General features: G+C 40.2%; 1 non-coding gene across 1 annotated transcript; it reads left to right on the forward strand.

Annotated features, from left to right (window-relative positions):
- Positions 1 to 17,847: 17,847 nt before the first annotated feature.
- Positions 17,848 to 17,956, forward strand: LOC127224490 (U6 spliceosomal RNA). The gene has a single exon (XR_007834722.1). It is a non-coding gene; the product is annotated as a U6 spliceosomal RNA (small nuclear RNA).
- The last annotated feature ends 2,679 nt before the right edge of the window (positions 17,957 to 20,635 follow it).

Genomic DNA, 20,635 nt, shown 5'->3' on the forward strand with positions numbered 1-20,635 from the left:
TTGATTGCTGGGAGAAACTTGGGAAAGATCTAGAGACTGCTAAGCAGGAGGATTGGCTTGGTAAGGGAACGCTTCCTCTATGGAGGCTGGTACATTCATGTCTCAGAGATGGCAGAAATATGGATCTGATTAAGCAAGGACGTAGAGTGTTAGCTGAGCATCAGGACAGCCTATCTGAAGCCGAGTCACTAGGAGAGGGGAAAGAAAGGCCTAAAAACAATAAGGATAAAAAGGAAAAGAAGAAAACTATATCCAAGAAGGATAGTAAAAGTGAAGAGGGGAATACAACAAAAAACCCTTTGTACCCAGTACTGGATGAATTTGCTAATTTAGAACTTTCAGATAGTGAAGAAACAGATAAAGAGGAACTAACTGGGCAGGAGGAGGAGGAGTTAGAGGAGGCCGCTGCAGAGTATGAGGAAGAAAGATATGAATAGCGGCCAAGACAGACTTTTGCCAAGTCACGTGCGAGACCTATGGCGCCTTTGGTTCCGCACTCTGTCTTGGCTCCACCCCCTTATCGTCCTTCCGGTGGAGGATGTCACTTTATTAGTGGGAAGACCTGGGCGCGTCTTGCGTCCGCCTTTCCGGTGTTTCAAGATCCTCAGACTGGCAATAGATATCATGAACCTGTCCCATATAAGCAGTTGAAAGACCTTGTGGAGGCATCAAAGGCCTATGGAGTAAATGCTAATTACACTCTTACATTGTTGAATAGAATTGCCAATCAAGCTCTCACGCCGTCAGATTGGTTTGAGATTGCTAGAGCAAGTCTATCCACGGGACAATATTTGGATTTTAGATCTATTGTCACCGATGCAGCCCATGTGCAAGCTCGGTTAAATGCCCAGAATCAACACCAACATTGGACTGCAGATATGCTCTTAGGACAGGGACAGTGGGCAGCAAATCAAACGGCTTTTCCGATAGAAGTTTATGCACAAATAAGTGATATTTACCAAAGGGCTTGGAAAACTCTGCCCAACAAAGGGGAGGTCTCTGGAAATTTAACAAAGATCATCCAAGGACCTAACGAACCATTTTCAGATTTTGTGGCAAGAATGTTGGAAGCTGCAGGAAAAATATTTGGAGACATGGAAACAGCCATGCCCCTAGTCCAACAGTTAGTTTTTGAGCAGTCTACTAAGGAATGTAGGCGGGCTATCACTCCCTGGAAAGGAAAGGGATTAGAGGCCTGGCTAAAGGCATATAGAGAGATAGGTGGACCTTTGACTAATGCAGGGTTAGCAGCTGCGGTAGTAGCCGCTACCCGCAGAACACAAGGAGGTAAGACAGGAAGCTGTTTTTCATGTGGACAACAGGGTCATTTTAAGAAACAGTGCCCGCGGCAAGCTGGTCGATCAAAAAACGATAGTCAAGGAGCCGCTAGACAGCCTGGACTATGTCCAAGATGTAAGAAAGGAAAACACTGGGCTAATGAATGCAGGTCAATAAAAGATATAAATGGACAACCCATCCCTCAGAATGCTCAACAGCTGCCAAAAAACGGGATGAAGGGCTCCCGTCCCCAGGGCCCGAAAGTTTTTGGGGCAGTTCAGGAACCCAACATGAGACCTCCATTACCCCCAGGAGAGCAACACCAGGCTCCGTAGGGTTGGACCTCCGTGCCACCGCCGGACTGGTACTAACACAAAAGATGGGGGTACAAGCCATAAGCACGGACATGTCCAGACCCCTAGAGGAGGGAACAGTAGGTCTAGTGCTGGGGCGTTCATCTTCAACCATGAGGGGATTGTTTGTCTACCTGGTGTCACTGATTCGGATTATACGGGAATTATTAAGGTATTATGTTATGCTCCCTTTGGTATCATTTCTATAGCCCCAGGAGACAGAATAGCACAATTGTTAGTTTTGCCATCAATGCATAATAAGTTTCCTGCAAAAACACAAGAGCGAAATGAAAAGGGATTTGGCTCTACTGGAGTTGATTTAGCATGCCTCTCCATGGAGTTAAATGATAGGCCCATTATACAGTTGGAAATTGAAGGAAAGAAATTTTCGGGTCTCTTGGATATGGGAGCTGATCGGAGCGTCATGAGGCATCAGGATTGGCCTAAACATTGGCCTTTACAAGTTTCTTCTCAAACGCTACAAGGACTGGGCTACGCACAAACACCTTCCCTAAGTGGCAAAGAGTTACAGTGGAGAACAAAAGATCAGCAAGGAAAATTTAAACCTTTTGTTGTTGATCTCCCCATCAATCTATGGGGACGAGATATTCAGCAGCAAATGAAATTAATATTAACCAATGATTATTCTGATGCCAGTAAAGAAATGATGAAAGCTCAGGGATTTACACCCGGGGCAGGCCTTGGAACTAGATTACAGGGTAGGAGTTCACCAATAGATGCAGTTCAGAAATTAGATAGAAAAGGATTGGGTTTTTCCTAGGGGCCTCTGAGGAGATGTTATCTATTCCTTGGAACACAAAACGGGCTGTGTGGGTGCCTCAGTGGCCCCTGTCACAGGAAAAACTACTAGCAGCCAAAGAATTAGTGAATGAACAATTACTATTAGGTCATATTGAACCTTCCACCTCTCCCTGGAATACTCCTATTTTTGTAATAAAGAAAAAATCAGGAAAATGGAGATTATTACATGACCTTAGAGCAGTTAATGCACAAATGCAAATCATGGGAACTATTCAGAGGGGGCTCCCTTTGCTCTCTGCCTTACCTAAGGATTGGCCTATTTATGCCTTGGATATTAAGGATTGTTTCTTCTCCATACCGCTACATCCCAAAGACAGAAAAAGGTTTGCCTTTACGGTACCCTCCACCAACCATGAACAGCCAGATGAAAGATTTCAATGGAAAGTTTTACCACAGGGTATGGCTAAGAGCCCTACTATGTGCCAATTGTATGTGGATGCAGTTCTTCAATCAGTAAGGAATAGCCATCCTACTGTTAGATTCGTCCATTATATGGATGATATTTTAATGACAGCATCCTCTCAACAGATTCTTGATAATGCTTATATTGCTCTTGTAAAAACCCTGGAATCAAAAGGGTTGTTTATTTCCCCTGATAAGGTACAGCAATCTAATGTGATTAAGTTTCTGGGAGCATCCATCCATCCTCTTCAGGTAAGACCGCAAAAGGTCTGCATTAGAACTTCACACCTGAAAACCCTGAATGATTTTCAACAATTATTGGGGGATATTAATTGGTTACGGGGGTATTTGTCTATCCCTCGTCATGAGCTTCAGCCTCTGTTTTCCATATTAGAAGGTAATCCAGACATTAACTCTCCCGGGTCGCTCACCCCCCAGGGTGAGGCTGCAATTCGTAAGGTTGAGATAGCTATTAGGAAAGCAAATTTAGACAGATTAGATCCAGAAAAACCTTTGAAGTTATGCATTTGAAAAACAAAGACTTATCCAACAGGTGTGTTATGGCAAGATGGTCCTCTTTGGTGGCTTCATGGTCACTCACTTGGAGCAAAGACAGTACAACATTACCCTACCTTAGTGGCTATCCAAGCATCCAAGGGTTAAAATTTAGCCTCATGCATTTTGCAAAAAATCCAGATGTTTTAATTGTCCCCTATACCAGGCAACAGGTTGAAGTACTTGCAGGAATAATAGATGATTGGGCAATTTTAATGTGTGCCTTTTCTGGTATAATAGATAATCATATCCTAAGAGTGATTTATTATCATTTGTTAATAAAGATTTAGTTTATTTTCCTAAAATAACCTCCACTACGCCCTTGGTGACTGCCATTACTATATTCTCTGATGGGTCAAAAACAGGCAATGGGGCTTATGCAGTTCAAGGACAAGAACCCGTAGTTTATAATTTTCACCCTGATGCACCTCAAGTGGTGGAATGTCAAATGGTTTTAAAGATTTTTGAAAGATTTGATGAACCTTTTAACTTGTTCTCAGATTCATTATATGTGGTTAATGTGGTTGCCAATTTGGAGGTTGCTGCTAATATTCATTCATCGAGTATGGTAGCACCTATTTTGGTACAAATTCAAAATTTTATTTTAAATAGAAAACATCCCTTCTATATAGGACACATTCGGGCCCATTCCTTACTCCCGGGACCGATGACGGCCATGAATGATTTGGTAGATAAAGCAACAAGGTCTGCAATTATGACCACATTGGATCCTTTGGAATCCACAAAACAATTTCATCGCTTATACCATGTTCCCGCTAATACCTTAAGGTTAAAGTTTCATATTTCTCGGAGCACGGCAAGAGATATAGTGAAGAATTGCATGTCATGTGTTCCTTTTCATCATCCGCCGCATATTGGCGTAAATCCTAAGGGCCTAAAACCACTATCCCTATGGCAAATGGATGTTACACATGTACCTGAATTTGGAAAATCTAAATATCTCCATGTGTCAGTAGACACATGTTCGGGCATTATACATGCCACGCCATTATCAGGAGAGAAGGTTTCTCATGTGAAAACCCACTGCCTTGAAGCCTGGGCAGCATGGGGCAAGCCACACAGAATAAAAACGGACAATGGTCCAGCTTACACCTCTCGTGGCTTCCAAGAGTTCTGTGCTCGCCTTGAAGTTTCCCATACCCTGGGACTGCCATATAACCCCCAGGGGCAAGGTGTTGTTGAGAGAGCCAACAGGACAATTAAGGAATTGTTACAAAAACAAAAAGGGGGAATAGCAGAACATGCTACCCCACAAGAAAGAATATCCTTAGTCCTCTTTACACTTAATTTTTTGATTTTGAATGACTCAAATCAGACTGCTGCTGATAGACATGCACAATCAGTCTCGGTTCCACAAGTACAGGTTATGTGGAAAGATGTATTGGATAACAAATGGTATGGACCGGATCCTGTTATTCAGAGATCCAGGGGATCTGTTTGTGTTTTTCCGCAGAACCGTACGGATCCAATTTGGGTTCCGGAGAGGCTGATTCGAAAAATCGACAATGAAGAGGAGAAGGATGTCAGCACTGACGATATTCTGGAGGAAAAGGACGATGCTGTGGTTACTAATCCATCTGACCCATGCCAATGAAGAATATTTTTGGTCATTTACCCGAACATGGCCAATACCTGTGCCTGTACATAATGTATCCTCAATCTTCCCTCAGTTCTATTCTACCCTTTGCCATTTTGAGGTCCCCTGCAAAGTGAAAGATAAAGTTAATGAGGAACAACAGGCGTTTAATCAATCTCGAGTGCCCCTGCAAGGAACACTCTGTTTTTCTAAAGATACCAATGCGTCCCCTTGTGTCCTTGTGCAAAGACAGGTGTTGTCAGCATTTGAAGACCCATTAAGATCCTTGACCCTAGATTTAGAGGTAAAGATGTTGCATGAAGCATTGTCTCAAATAGCATAAGGCGCTTTGAGTGGCTCAGGTACCGGAACTAATGGCAGCCCGGTGATTAATGTCACTACATATTGGATGAATATGACTTTTATTGCCCCAAAAATTAGTAGGCATAATAGCTATGGGTCATACAACGGATCTAAGCCCACACATCTTTGTCCCAATGTGTTTTCTGAATATCCGCCTGAATTTCTTGATTGTAGAGGAAAATATGATAAAATAGTTCCCATCTCATCAGGACTTTGGTTTACGCCAGATTTGATGAGATATCAATATAAGAATAATTCCACAAAAACGGGTTGGCCCTTATCGTCCTGGATCCTCATTAATTCCAAGGGTGCTGCTTGTGACCTCTCGCCATTAGTTAATCTAGAGGATAGTAAAGTGGAACTTTACAATGTAACTGGAAGTCTGAACACCACCAACAAGAAGCTTACAGTATCATGGGCACACAAACAACATGATATTTCCTATCCCAGAGGCAGGGTATATGTAGATCCACCATTTTTGTTTTTGCTTTTTAATTATTCTCAGGACTTGGTTGATTGTGAGAACCAGACTTGTGTCATCAGTCAATGCTGGGGTGCTGAATATTATAACTCAGCATTGGTTATGCGTCTGCCAATTTTTGTACCTATTCCTGTAAAGGCAGACCCAAACAATTTTCCTATAGCCACTCTGTTCAGACAAAAAAGGGACTTTGGTATTACAGCAGCCATAGTTACGGCTATAGCCGTCTCTGCAGCCGCTGTGGTTACTGCCGGAGTAGCTATGGCAAATCAAGTACAGACCGTTCAACAAGTTAATGAGGTGATACAAAAAACTTCTAGTGCTCTTTATGTTCAAGAGAAGGTAAATACTCACTTGGCTTCAGGAATACTTATGCTCAATAAGAGGATAGACTTATTGGAAGGGAACATACAAGATCTTTTTGATATTATGACAGTGAGTTGTGTGGATAGAACCCCGCACATTTGCATTACACCTTATCCCGCCTCCCTTAATGAGTCTAAACAGCTATCTTGCATTTTAAGTGGAAATTGGTCTAGAGAATTTGAACAGCTTCAAGCTAATTTTACCTATCGCATTCAAGTGCTTAATGATACTAAGGTCGAGTTAGTCACCTTGGGACAATTTTCAGATTGGATGGTGAAGACATTTTCCTATTTTAAGGAATGGATCTGAGTCGGTATGTTCGGCATGTTTTGCCTGGCAGGCATGACTTTAGTCCTGTTCCTGATCTGTAGGATGCGATTTGTCAGAAAAAGGGAAAAGGTTGCTATTGCTCGAGCCTTGTCAGCCCTGGAGGCCGGCCAATCTCCCCAAGCTTGGATCAGTATTTTTCAAGATCTCTAGTCTAGTGCCCATGCACCTGGAGGCCTTGTTGCCATTGCACCCGGTAGGGCTAGATGGCTGTCGTAGCAATCGGTCAGAGATTATTCCGGGTAGTTTGCACCTGAGAGTGCACTGAGCCGATCCACTCAGGGGAACAAGATGTCGAGCGTATAGGTTGCCCTCGTAAATATCCTATCCCTGGCAAAAGAGCGGCGCACTCCACAGGGCGATGTCCTCTGTTCCCAACTATGACCGATGATAAGTTAATAAACAAAAAGGGGGAAGTGTGGGAACCCACACAATTCGCCATTACAAGATGGCGCCGAGGACTGTAGTAAACAACCCTGTTTTTGGCGCGTGCCCTCCTCGAGTCTGCTTGGCAACAGCTATGCACCAATCCCAGACTGACTGGTGTCCTTTCAGGAAGGAACGCCCATCCTGCCTAGATATAAGCCGCTCCCTTCCTTGCTTGCGTGCCCCTCATTTCCAGCTCTCCCTCAATCAAGAAGTGCTTCAATAAAGTGTGATCAGAGAAGGATCCTCGTGTCGGTGGTCTTCTTCCCCTGCGGGTCAGGGGTGCGCCACACCCATAGTTTTCAGGTTTACAATTTTTAATGGCATCTTAAGAGTCTTCAGTGTTCCATTCATTTTTTTTTAATGTATCATTGATTCTGCCTTAATGGACCAATTCTTCTGCCTTGTCTTCAATCCCTGATGTTCTTCCATGAGTCACACTATTATTGAAGATTTCCCCTGAGATTTTGGGTTGACTCCCCCCCCCCCCCCATTTATTTAAAAATGCTTAGGTCTCCACAGAAACTTGGCTGCACTTCACCTTCCTGCAATTTTTTAAGGGACTCTATCTCTGTCACATGATGCCAAGCCTCAAGCTCTCTCCATGACTCTTTCAATCCTGAGGTTTTAATTGCTACTGAGGCTGGATCTTTACCTCTGGCTTGTCCTGGCATCTCACAGTGTCAAGCCTCAGCTTCTCTTCAGGACACTTTGGAAGTCAGTATAACCACCCAGAGGACTCTCCCACTGCCAAATTCAGCTGACAAAATAAGCTGCAGCCTCAGCTGCCTTTGAACAAGAGCTAGCTTCTGTATCCTAAAGTAGCACTTCCCAGAAGATTTTGGTTGTCCCAGCAAAAGCAAAGGTTTCACTTCCACAGATTCTAAATCCAAGACATGAATGGCTGAAATAGAGTCTTTGATTCTCTCTTAAACTTCATGAACCAGGCTTCCATTTTATTCCTTTTCTTATCTTTTTTTATTTATTATTTTTTCTTATTTTACATATTGATCCCAGTTCCTTCTCCCTCCCATGCCCGCCGCAGCCCCTTCCCATCCCATTTTCCACCCACTTCACGGGGGGGGGGGTGATGCCTTCCAGGAGGGATCATCAAAATCTGTCAAGTCATTTGGAGTAGGGTCTAGGCCCTACCTCCTGCCTCTAGGCTAAGGGAATGTCCCCCCCATGAGGAATGTGCTCCCAAAGTCCATTCGTGCATCAGAGATCCATCTTGGTTCCCTTAGACTGCCCAGGCCTTCTAATTGAGACCCATGTTCAGGGGGTCTGAGTTGGTCCAATGCTGGTTTCCCAGCTATTAGTCTGGGGGTCCATGAGCTCCCGCTTGTTCAGGTCTTCTGTATCTGTGGTTTTCTGTAGCCTGGTCTTGATCCTTTTTCTTATCACTCCTACCTCTCTACAACTGGATTCCAAGAGTTCGGCTCAGTGTTTAGCTGTGGGTGTCTGCTTCTGTTTCCAACTGCTACTACATGAAGGTTCTAGGATGGCATATAAGTTAGTTATCAATTTCATTATAAGGGAAGGGTATTTAAGGTAGCCTCTCCACTGTTTCTCAGATTGTTAGTTGGGGGTTGGGGTCATCCTTGTAGGTCTCTGAACATTTCTCTAGAGTCAGTTTTCTCTTCAAACATATAATGGCTCCCTCTATTATGGTATCTTTTTTGTTTTTTTTCTCTCCTCTATTCCTCCTCTGACTCAATCTTCCTGGTCCCACATGTTCTCCTCTCCTCCCCTTCTCTTTCTCCTAACTCCCTTTTCATTCACTGCCCCCCCATTCCAATAAGTTCAGGAGTTCTTGTCCTTTTGCCCTTCTGTGAGGGACCTCATATGAATCACTTAGATTCCTCCCTAGTTTCTCTGACAGTGTGAATTTTAGGCTGGTGATCCTTTGCTTTATGTCTAAAATCCATATATGAGTGAGTACATACCATGTTCCTCTTTTTGTGACTGGGTTACCTCACTCAGAATAGTTTCTTCAAGATCCTTCCATATGCCTGCAAATTTCAAGATTCCATTGGTTTTTATTCCCCACTGAGTAGTTTTCCATTGTGTGAATACCACATCATCTTTATCCATTCTTCAGTTGAGGGGCGTCTAGTTTGCTTCCAGGTTCTTTCTATTATAAATAATGCTGCTATGAACATAGTTGAATAGATGTGTTGGTTGCATGGATGTGGATCATTTTGGTATACACATAAGAGTGGAATTTCCGGGTCTTGTGGTAGACTGATTACCATTTTCCTGAGGGGGCAGCCATACTGATCTCCAAAGTGGCTGTACAAGTTTGCACTCCCACCAGCAGTGGAGGAGAGTGGAGGAGTGTTCCCCTTTCTCCACATTCTCTCCAGCACAAGCTGTCATTGGTGTTTCTAATTTTAGCCATTTTGGCAGGAGTAAGATGGTATCTCAGAGTTGTTTTGATTTGCATTTCCCTCATGGCTAAGGATGTTGAACACTTTCTTAAGTGTCTTTTAGCCTTTTTGATTTCCTCTATTGAGAATTTTCTATTCAGTTCTGCACTCCACTTTTTAATAAGGTTATTTGGTGTTTTGGTGACTAGTTTCTTGAGTTCTTTGTATATTTTGGAGATCAGCCCTCTGTCATATGTGGGGTTGGTGAAAATCTTTATCCAGTCTGTGCGCTGCCATTTTGTCTTATTGATTGCCTTACAGAAGTTTCTGGAGGTCCCATTTATTTATTGTCAATCTTACTGTCTGTTCTACTGGTGTTATATTCAGGAAGTGGTTTCCTGTACAAATTCGTTCAAGGATACTTTTCCCTTTCTCTTCTAAGAGATTCAGTGTGGCTGGATTTATGTTCAAGTCTTTGATTCATTTGGACTTAAGTTTTGTGCATGGTGATAGAAATGGGTCTATCTGCAATCTTCTCCATACCAACATCCAGTTGTGCCAGCACCATTTCTTGAAGATGTTTTCCTTCTTCCATTGTATAATTTTAGCTCTTTTGTGAAAAATCAGTGTTTGTAGGTGTTAACATCAGAATTTTTTATTCAGTTCCATTGATCTACCTGTCTATTTTTTGCCAATTGTTTTTTAAGACCCCCCCCCCCAGAACATGACACTGAGCTCTGAGCAGATTTCCAATGTCTTTTTGGAATCCTGAAAATACACAGCCAGGTCTGACATAGCCACACTGCATGACCCCAATACCAACTTCTGTTTCGTGTGGGGTTTCTGTTGCTGTAATGAAACACCATGACCAAAATCAACTTAAAGAGGAAAAGGTTTATTCAGCTTACACTTCCATATCTCATTCCATCACTGGAGGAAGTCAGGGCAAGAACTTGGGCAGGGAAGGAATCTAGATTCATGAATGATGGAGAGGCTATGGTGCTACTTATTGGCTTGCTCAGCCTGCATTCTTATACAACCCAGGCAACTTCTACCTAGGTGTTTTACCACCCATAACGGACTTGGCATTCTAACATCATCAATTAAAAAAAATGCAACACAGGTTTTCCCACAGGCTTGTCTGGTAAGGGCATTTTCTCAATTGAGGTTCCCTCTTCTGAAAGAGCTCTAGCTTATGTTGACTTGACATAAAACTAGCCAGCACAGAGGTCATGCTTATGGGATTAGTAATTTTTGTAAAGACATAGGTGTTTTGACTTTTCATGTTACTTGTGCTTTTGCACTGGAAATTGCACATACAACATTAGTTCATTAGTTATAAATTTCTGGCACATCTTGTTATATGAGCATTTGGATTTGTTCTTATTCTCTACATTTAGCTCATCTTAACTTTGTTTATCACTGCTTGAAGTTCAGCTATAGACATACTTGGTACTAGCTCATTTATGGGACAACTAAAATCATCTGGGTTAACATCAAGGGAATGGCCTCTGATCTCACAAGTTGGATTCTGTGTGGTGTAAAAAGGTATTGCACCAACATGTGGTGATCCATTCTTTAACCTCATGAGCTAGGGTATATGATATATAATGGGAACTCCACTTAGGGCAGAGGCAATTTGTTCTCTGACAGCACAGCTGAGATGCCTGTGGTATGGCAGTGAAGGTGACTGTATATCCTCTGACCTCAGGAATATGAAGGGTGTGATGCAGCAGGGCTGAGCTAGGGTTGGGTATAGGATTGCATCCTCTAACTTTATGAGTTGGAATACATTCAATACAGCAGGTGCTGTGATAGGAGTAGAGTAGGGAGTTTTGGAACCTCCAATCTCATGAACCATGCTGTGTGGTAGAAGCTTCCCTCATCAAAAATGTACTTTTTAAATAAAGTTTCAGTTAAGGGTGGAAAAATAATAACCCATATGCTGATTAATAAATTTTGAAACAATTATTTCTATTGAGATGTAAAATTGAACTACTGTAAAAATGCAAATTCAAAATAAATTGTTATAGACTTTTTCTAAAACATCTTGCCTGTAAGATTTCATATACTTGAACATGTGCTATTAAAAATAACCAGCTGTTGCCAAGACAATAGGTTGCTCTCCATAAAGGGACAACAAGGCCTCATTGATGAAGACAACATTTATACAGTTCATTGAACATGGAGACATTGAGCTGGTGCACACATAGATCCTTCACCTCTATGTTCTAGTATCTTTGGGGTAGTAAGGTACTCCCCACATTATCAAAAAGGAAGTGTAAACACCAAGACAGCCACAAACTCTTTATCTACAATGGTGTCCTATCTCCAAGATATTCTAAGACAACAAAGATACAAAGTTTGTGGGAGAAAACAACCAGCAACTTATTTTACTTAAGGCCTACTCCATGAGATGAAGTCCACATACAACACAACTTGGGTGACCAAGAACCAGAAACTAGATAGCTCGGGGTCCTAGGGTAAAACCAAGTACTACTTCTCTCAAAAAAAGAAAAAAATATGTAGTGATTTAAAAAAAAATGACTCCCAACTAGGCATTGGTGGCACATGCCTTTGATCCCAGTGCTTGTGAGGCAGAGGCAGGTGGATCTCTGTGAGTTTGAGGCCAGACTGGTCCACAGAGCTAGTTCCAGGAAGGCTCCAAAGCAATACAGAGAATCCCTGTCTCGAAAAACCAGAAAAAAAGAACGAATGAAAGGAAGAAAGAAAAAGAAAAGTCTTCCAATGCTATTTACTATGTGGATAGATCAGTGCCTTGCTCAGCTATCATCACAAAAGCTTCTTCCTGCAGCAGTTGGGAACAAATACAGAGACCCATAACAGTTTGGAACATTTAGTCCTAATTGGTATGTCTCCATCACAACCTTCACCTTAGAACTCAGGGACCTCTGTAGAAGAGGAGGCAAGAGTGTAAGGGCCAGAGGGGTGGAGGACACAACGAAAATGAGGATTTCCAAGTCAACATGATGAATGCTTACACAAACTCACAGAGACAGAGGAACATGCTGTGAGGGCCTACACCAGGTCCTCTGGGTTTATTGTAGTTTCTACAGTAGTGTTTCTTATGGGATTTCTAAGAGTGCAAGCAAGAATGTCTCCAATTCTTGTGTCTTCAATCGAGTTCCTTTTTTTTTTTTTTTTTTTTTTTTTTTCATCTTGGTTTGTTTTGTCCAACTTTGGTGGGATAGTTTTTTTTTGTTTTGTTTTGTTTTGTTTTGTTATATAGTTTTTGAATAAATGAATGAACACCACTAAGATAAACTAGAACCACTAGATAAACTAGAACGCCACTAAGATAAAAATTAACACCTGAACTGTCATTTATGCCTGCTAGAAGAGGGAAAATCAGTTTTTTCAATAGCGTGACCTTTCCAGGGCAGACCTCAAGACCAAGAGTAGTTGAACAACATATAATGGACTCCACAGGTTTTGTTGTTGTTGTTTCCAGTTTTCTTTTTCTTTTTTTGTGTGTGGTGTTTTATTTTGTTTTCTTGGTTTGGGTGGGTTGTTTGTATTGGGTTTTTGTTTTTTGAGAAAGAACTTTCAGGGAAAGGATAGGATAAAAGTATATTCAAATTTAAAAACAGGTTTATATAATAAAAATATAATAAAGGGAAATAAAATACATATGTTCAAGCCTTTGTCCTGGCCTATTCTGAGCACACCAACCTGCACTATAGTCAACCTCTAGGCATCCACCAGGGATCAAGCTACCTGCAATTGTCCACTCGTCTCTTCTGTGCAGCTTCCATCCTCCCCACTTTGTACCCAGATGTCTCCTGTCCTCCTTCAGCCTCTAATACCATATGTCTCTGTGACCTCCCATTTTCTGAAACTCTCCAGTTCTAGCTGAGATTCCAAACTCAAATGTACCAGCCTAGTCTGCTTCCTACCAATACTGAAGATGAAGCCTGTATCTTCTCTCTAAAACCTACCAGTCCTATAGAAATGCTTGCCCATTACAATTACCTAGATGAATTCCAGGACACAGATGTTAAAAGAACAATTATAGATCCCATCAAAGAATTCAAGGAATTTAAAGAAGACAAAAAATGTACAGTTCAATGGAATTAAGGAGAAGGAGATCAATGAAATAAACATCTGGGTAATGCTCAAGAAAGCACAAGCATGGGCCTGATGAGAGTGACCAAGACAAGGCAGGACTTGAAAATGGAATTCAATCAGAAGATAAAAACATCAGAATACTCAACTAAAAATAAGGATGGAATTGAAAAATCCAATATTCCCAGAGTTTTAACTCCTAACTTAAAAGCTAGGTGTGCTGTTAAATTACTAAATGAAATCAACAAAACAAGTGACAGCTCATGCTGGTGAAGATGTGGAGTAAGAGGAACACTGATCCATTGCTGGTAGGAGTACACAGTTGTACAGCCACTCTCTGTTGTCTACAAAAAACACATCTTAGTTTTAAAGATAAATACCAATGTAGAGTAAAAGAAAAGAGTATTCCAATAAAACTGGACCAGGGAATAAGCAGGTACTCTCTCTCTTAATAAATGACAAAGCAGACTTCAAACTGAAACTGATCAGAAGAGATCAAGAGGGCCCTTCTTTCTACCCAAGTGAACAGTTAACTAAGAGGACCAAATTTCTGTCCTAGCAAACATGTAGCAATCTAATTTCAAAAAACTCTTCTGGATTTAAAGACACAAATTAACATCAATCCATTAATATTAGGTGATTTCAATATCCCACCTTCTTTACAGACAGGTTATATGGACAAAAATTATGACAGAGTGACAACAGAATTAGCTGATACCATACATCCAAAGGACTTAACAAATATCTAGAAAATATTATATCCAAATACCAAAAATACCAAAGTCCCCCAAACTCAAATCACATAAAAGGAAGAATCACATGGAAGCATGTCTAAGATAGACCACACCTTGGGTCTGTTTTAGAAAATAATAAAATATTATAAACATATTAAAACAATACATTTAATTATAAATATCTTATTAAAATAAAAACAAATCTTTTCAAATTGAAAAATATTGAAAACACTCCTTTTATCCTATGTAACTACAGTGCAACAAAACTTAAAATTGACAGCAAAGAAACTCTAGTAAATACACAAACTCCATGGAGATTAAACAACACATTACTAAACGATGAATGGGTCAAAGACTAAATCAAGAAAGCAAAAGCTTTCTGGAAGTAGAAGCAAATGAAAATGAAAATGAAACACAACGAAACCTCTAGGGCACATTGAAAACAGTCCTGAAGGGAAATTTATGGCTTTAAATACCTGCATAGAAAACAAATCAGAAAGAGCACAAAGAAATGGCTTATGGTGCAACTTAGAAAGTTGGAAAAATGGGACAAACCAAATCCAAACCTGTGAACAGCAAGAAAAAATACAATTCAGAGCAGAAATTTAAAAAAAAGAAACAGAGAAACAATACAAAGGACCAACAGAATCAAATCAATGAATCTACAATTTGGTTTTGTAGGAAGAGTTTCCTACAAGACTGCTGCCAACAATTTGAGCAACCGTGGAAAGGCTACCACAAATGCCCTTCCTGTGTAGTGAGATCAGCAACTAACTTATTCACCATCATGGAGCCATCATCTAGTACCTGTTGGAAACAGAAGCAAACACCCATACCTAAACACTGAGTCGAAGTAGAATTCAGATGAAGACAGAAAGGACAAGACCAGGTTGCAGAAACACATAGAAAAAGCTGACCCAAACAAGGAGGAGCTAAAGGCCCCCCAGACTGATAGCTGTGAATCCAGCATGGGACTGACTCAAGTCCCCCTGAATATGGGTCTCAGCCAGAAGGACTGAGCAGCCTAAGGGACCTCAGACAGTGGGACCAGGATGTATCCCTGGTGTACAAAAGGACCTTGTGGACATATCCCCCATGAAGGGATACTGCCTTAACCTAGAGACAGGAGAGAAGTCCTAGTCCCTACTTCAAATGACTTGACAGATTTACATGACCCCACCTCGATGGCATTGCCCTACATGTGGAATTGGGGTGGGGAGATGGGAGGGGAGGGTGGTCAGGGTGCATGTGAGGGGGGAGAAAGGGTAACAGGGAGGGAGGGAGAGGGAACTGGGATCGACATGTAAAATAAAAAAATGTAAATTAAAGAAAAAAGGAAAAGAAAAAAGCACAGGCTTCAATGATTCCTGAGGCATCATGAGGGCATCCACCGGAGGAATAGCACACATCCCCATTGACAAGCAAGAGACCACTGTATTAATAGAAATACCCAAAGAGGTCACTGAAGAAACTCATTTGCTTTTGACCTTCTAACTTGTTGTCAGTTGACCATGGATAAATGGAACTGTAGCAAGGGGAAACATGGATAAGGTGGGTGGGTTGGTGTACAGATGGAATGGCTTTTTGGATTATTAAAGTAAATTAAATAAAATGCTCCAAGCTGGGCTGTGGTGACACACACCTTTAATCCCAGCACTCAGGAGACAGAAGCAAGAAGTCCTCTGTGAATTCAAGCCTAGCCCGGTCTACAGAGCAAGTTCTAGGACAGGCTCCAAAGCTACACAGAGAAACCCTGCCTCAAAAAACAAAACAAAAGAAAAGGAAAGTTTGCCAAATACATCCAATATGTATTCCAGATGGTCTATGTTAAATAAAAGATTTGTGGTGGAAAAAAAAAAAAGACAATTCTTCATCAGCCACCATAGCCCTCCTTTTTGTTTTTGTCCCCCCAACTTGATATATGAAGGCTTTGGTCTCCCTGGGAATGGGTTGAGGTTTTGAGGCAGGCAGGACTTGCTTGTGCACTGACTTGAAACCAGTTTAATAAAAGTGTACACCTTACAAAAAAGAAAAAAGAAAAATGACCATTCTACCTAAAGCTATTTACAGATTCAATGAAACTAATCAAATTTGCATATCATTCTTCAAAGAAATAAGAAAAATAAACCTACCCTAAAATTCACATGCAACCACAAAAGACTATGGGTAGGCAAAATGTCCCTGAGAAAAGAACAATGCTGGAGGGATTACAGTGCAGAGTCTTGTGATATATTACAGAGCCATATTAGTGAAAATAATATGGTACTGGCACAAAAATGACATGTAGGCCAGTGGAACAAAATCAAAGACCCAAACATGTAGACACGTAACTTCAGCCACTTATTATTTGACAAAGACATCAATAACAAATCTTAGAGGAAAAAAAGCTTCATCAAATGGTACTGGGAAAACTGGATATCCGCATATCAGATAATGAAATCCGATTAATATCTGTCACCTTCCATAAAAACAACCAAATGACTAAGAAACCTAAAAGTAAAACCTGAAATATTGGAACTTCTGTAAGAAAATATAGGCAATACCCTACATGATATAGGTGTAGGGAAGAAAGTTCTGAATAGGACTCTATTTGTTCAAGAATAAAGGCCAACAATTAACAGATGTGCCTTTGTTAAAGTAAAACTCTTCTGCACAGCTAAAGAAACACTGAATCCAGGTAAAGTGGAATCCCACTGAATGGGAGAAAATCTTTTCCAGCTCTTCATCTGAGAGAGGACTAATATCCAGAATATACACAAACCTCAAAAAATAAGCAGTCAAAAATCAAATTACTTATTTGACAAATTGGCCTAGAACCTAAAGAGAGAATTGTCAAAAGAGGAAAAACCTGGCTAAGAAATATCTCAAAAAATGTTCACCCAGTCCAGGTAGATACATCTACTAAACATTCCAATATCTCAGACTCAGGAAGCATTGTGGCAAATGAAGTGGAAAGATTATAAGGGCCAGAAGATAAAGGGTTTTTTTTTTTTTTTTTGTGAGATTGTGTCTACTAGTAATACCGATGGAGTCTCACCATCATGACTGCCCAAACATAAGATGAACAAGGGTTACTCCAATAGACATGCCAAAGCAGATGAGATAAAGCCCCCAAGACCTCAGAAAAGAACTAAATGCAGTTGAGGAGGCTCAGAGTGGAAGAATGGGAAAAGAATACCAATTCCTATTGGTTATCCAACACCATATGGTCAGTCCTGAAAACACACATACACACAATTATAAAGACTGAGCAGCTTGCATTGAAATATATATGTATATACATATATGCATACAATAACAATTAATAAAAAAGAGGCCATAAAAGCATGGAGGGGAATATGGGAGAGTTTGGAGAAGAGATATGTTGTAATTATATCATAATAAAAATTAAAATTAAAAGGTTAATGGATTTTGAAGGATAATTTTTTAAAATTATTTATGCTCCAATCCAATAACTTCATTATTAATAATTTGTCTCATGGAAATTAATTACCATATTAAACAATTGCATAGTTGTACAAATATATTTATACATATATAATGTCAAAATAACAACTATATGACTGACACATAATAGTAGATCAATTAAGCAATATTTGTGACTGGGAAAATTTTCTTAATGGTGAGATTCTAGGTTCAAGCCTGAATAGTGACAAAAGAAACAAAAAGCAATATTTGTGCTTGTTTCAGCAACACAAATACTCAAAATGCTGTATGCTAAAACTGGAATGATACAGAGATTAGCATGGCCCCTGCAAATGGATAACACAAAAATTCGGGAAGCTTTCTATACTTTTTTTAAAAAGTAGTATTTGTGCAGCAATTCAATTGAATTAGATAAAACCATTACATTTCAAGTAGTGAACAGTAAGTTTGATAGTAGTTGCAATTGTTATCATAATCAATTATGATTAGAATTAGCTCAACACAGCATTATCCATTAATGGAGTTTCAAACACCATGTTCTTTTCCTCTCATCCACAGCTTTGTCCACCCCCACCTTTTGTCTTAGAATAAATAAATCTGGGTATAAATACAGCTTTCTAACCACCAAGTATAAATGTACAGAGACTGGTAGGGCACTGAAAGCAAAATCCTCATAAAAAAATTGGGAATTTGCTAACAGTTTCCCTATGTAGCCCAGGCTAGACTGGACTTCAAGACCTTCTACTGAAATTCTAGATGTGCATCACCATTGAAAGGTAAGATTTAGAATTCCCTTTCATTTATTTTTTTCTAATCACTGAAATAAAATTACAATATGTTCCCCCTCCATTTCCTCCTTCTAGCCCCTCCAGCCAACTTCCCTATAACTCTACCATACCACCCACTCTCAAGTCAATAGCCTCTTTTTCATTTATTATTGTTGTAACATGAGTATCTGTGTTGGTGGTGTATATTTGATTTCAAGGCTGACCACTCTGGGTTGGACAAGCAGCGAAGGAGCTCGACCCTCGGAGAGGCTGATTCTCCTTCTCTTAGTAGTCATTACATGCCTGTAGGTCTTTGTCTAGTAGTGGGGCTCCATGGATATTTCCCCTTTCCACCTTAACATGTCCACTGACCCCTCCATTGTTCTGGTCTTTATGCAGCCCTTCCTAGGAGACTGTTTCATAGCAGAGTTCCTGGTATTCTGGCTCTTACAAACTTGTCAGCTTCTTTTCCATGATGTTTCCTGAACCATGGATGTATATGGGCTATGACATAGATTGGTCAGGGCTAGACTCTTTACAATCTGTTGATCTCTGCATTGTGTCTCTTACAGTTTTCTGTGATGGCCTCTGCCTCTATTTGCTGTGAAGACAGGCTTCTTTGATGAGGATAAGATTTAGAATGTAATAAAGAATCATTCATTCTAAGGTGGGGGTAGTAGATTCTTTTCTAATATTCTTGAGTGCATTAGCCCTAGGAAGCTGGCTAGTTTACAGTACCAGGTATAATTTCCCTCCTGTTGAGTAGGACTAAAATCCAGTTAGCAGCTATTTGCCACCAACATGTGAGTGCCTTTTCTTGCATATCTTACCTTGTTGGCCATTGATGTGTTTCATTGACATTGCAGCTGTGTAGGACTGGGTAGTTGTTAGTTACTTCTTTTTCTTGGCACTTTGCATAGTATTTTCTGGAACCATTGAAGCTAGTCCACAGGAAACAAGCTTTCAGGTCATATCCAGCTCAAATCATCCAAGTCCTGTGTCCTAATGTATGTATGAAGTGACCCACCCTTAATCCTTGAAAGGCAACCAAAGGCTACACTGATAACCTCTATTGTTTGGGGAATCCCTTGGACTACCATGACCAACCATTTGAAAGGTTTCTGTGCCTGGTTCTAGTGTTTTTGTCAGTTTATGGTTTTATGGGAAACATTGTTGACACAATGCACACAATTGCATGCATTGTGTACATGTTTAGATATGTAATATTATTCACTGAGGCTTTATCAAATACTGTGTGTTATTTGTTCCTCTCCCTCTGTCTCTGTATTGACTTCCGTCCTTCCTCCTAGTTGGAGCCAACTTCTCTCCTAATTACATTTCCTTCTTCATATCACCTGTATCCTGCTATTTCTTCCCAAGACCTTTCCAACCCCCCCAAACACATTCATACCACCTATGATTCTTTATATTTCTCTGGTTTCTGTGAATATCCAAACCCAAAGATTTGGGATGGGAGAACTGAGGTGAGGTGAGAGAAAAGATGTAGAATTTGTCTTTCTAGATCTAGATTACCTCACTCAATACAAGTTCTTCTGGCTGCATTTGTTCATTCACCTCCAAATTTCATGATTTCATTTTTCTTTGCAACTAAATAGTATCCTGTTGTTAACATTTTAAAATTTAATTGTTTGTATAACTACTATTAAAATTCTACTTCTAAATACCTCTCCCAATTCATTATGTACTTCAGTGATTTGGATGATTAACCTTACTGTCTACTAAGTCAGGAATATATGAGAATTGTTTTTATTCAGACAATTCAACATCTTGATCATCCTATCTTTGCTTTCCAAATAATAATGCTTAAAAAAAAACAGAGATAATTGAAACATATTAAGGCAGTTGTTTTGCCTCTTGGTTAGTGAAAACTGGTTACAGAAATACCTAGTAAAGTTTAATTACATGGGAATCAACTGGGGGGACCTTGTTAAAAGTCGGACTTTGATTTGGTAGATTTGATACAGAGACTATGATCCTTCATTATAATGAATTCCTGGTGAGAGCCATACTTGAATAGTCTGAATAAGTTGCTCATCTCTAGTGAGTTCAGATAGCTTATATTTTTTTGTGATTGTGCTGATGTGTACATATATATGATTCATATATGCATAGGTTTGAAAATATACACAATTTTATATGTAATCATATGTATGTATGTAATCATACATATGTGAAGAGAGAGAGAAAGAGAGTGGTTTGTTTGGCTATCATCATGAAGCAAATTGGGAGAAATGCCTCATTTACACAATTTATGCTAAATAG

The sequence above is a fragment of the Phodopus roborovskii genome, unplaced genomic scaffold (assembly GCF_943737965.1).
Source record: "Phodopus roborovskii unplaced genomic scaffold, PHOROB, whole genome shotgun sequence".
Lineage (NCBI taxonomy): Eukaryota > Metazoa > Chordata > Mammalia > Rodentia > Cricetidae > Phodopus > Phodopus roborovskii.